The sequence below is a fragment of the Phaethon lepturus genome, unplaced genomic scaffold, assembly GCF_000687285.1.
Source record: "Phaethon lepturus isolate BGI_N335 unplaced genomic scaffold, ASM68728v1 scaffold25554, whole genome shotgun sequence".
In the NCBI taxonomy this organism is placed as follows: domain Eukaryota; kingdom Metazoa; phylum Chordata; class Aves; order Phaethontiformes; family Phaethontidae; genus Phaethon; species Phaethon lepturus.
In genome coordinates this window covers 24,672-25,691 of record NW_010532933.1, presented here as the reverse complement: position 1 = coordinate 25,691, position 1,020 = coordinate 24,672, and the positions used below count along the sequence as shown (strand labels likewise).

Here is a 1,020-nt window from a genome sequence, read left to right as displayed (position 1 = left end):
GGGCGCCAGAGGGACGCCGTGCCGTCCCGCTCCGCTGCCAGGCTCGCCAGCGGCCGGGCGGCTGCGTGCTGATGGAGCCCGGCTCTGACGTGTCGGTTTAGAAAAACCACAAACCCAAAACCCAGCCCCAAACCCACACATCCCAGTTCCTGCTGCACCCACGACAGACTGAAGGGAGCGGGTACACCCTCTCGCGTCCCCTCTTTGCTTCGTACCAGAGCCAGCCCTGCTGCGTCCGGGTTTTGACCTTTTTACAAATCACATTTCCAGCATACAGTCCAAAACAATCTCAACCCACAAATATTTGCATGCAACATACAGACTGTCCTGGAGCATGAGAAAATCCTTCTGCCCCGCACCCACCCCCCCACCCCTTCTCCCCCAAATCAGGCCCAAAGTCACAAGGATTTCCATTTCAAAAGGACCCCTCCTAGCGAGAACAGAAGCACCCATCACATCCCCCCCCATCACCACGCTCTGGCTACTTGGTATTACTGCTTTTGAGGCCGCAGGGAGAACGAAGCAGCCTGGCGAGGCGGTGGGAAAGGCGAGAGCAGAGCTCTGGCCCTCCCCTGCTAAGGCAGCGCCGCGGCTAGAAGCGAGCCCGCAGAGGGGAGGACGCAGCTTCCCGCGGGACACGATCTGCTCCTGGTGCCTTGTGCGCCGGCTTTGCTCGCAAAACCCACCCTTACTCCTGCAGTGCAACACGGCTGAACTCGAGCTTGTTCATCCACAAAAGGATGGGCTACACGGTGATGAACGTTATCACTGGCGATGACGTAAGAGGGCACGAACACCTTGTTTGAATCAGATCCTCAAATCATTTGCAAAACTGGTTATTAAAAAGGTCAAACTTTATTGTGAAAACCAGTAGTCTTCCAGGACCACCCCTCCACCCGTATCAGTCAGTCCACTTTAAAACTAGATTGTATTTAAATCCAGAAAACAATCTTCAGGTAATTTTAAAGCCAAGCTGATTTGGGGACAGCATATCATTTAAAATAATTATAAACAGAGAAC

The 1,020-nt window shown here is 53.7% G+C and overlaps 1 protein-coding gene across 1 annotated transcript in view; it reads right to left on the bottom strand.

Moving 5' to 3' along the window:
- The window catches only part of CDK12 (cyclin-dependent kinase 12), a gene marked incomplete at its 3' end in the record, with an annotated part of 27,113 nt that overhangs the window by 1,550 nt on the left and 24,543 nt on the right, over positions 1 to 1,020 (bottom strand). The gene's annotated exons all lie outside the window — the stretch shown is intronic.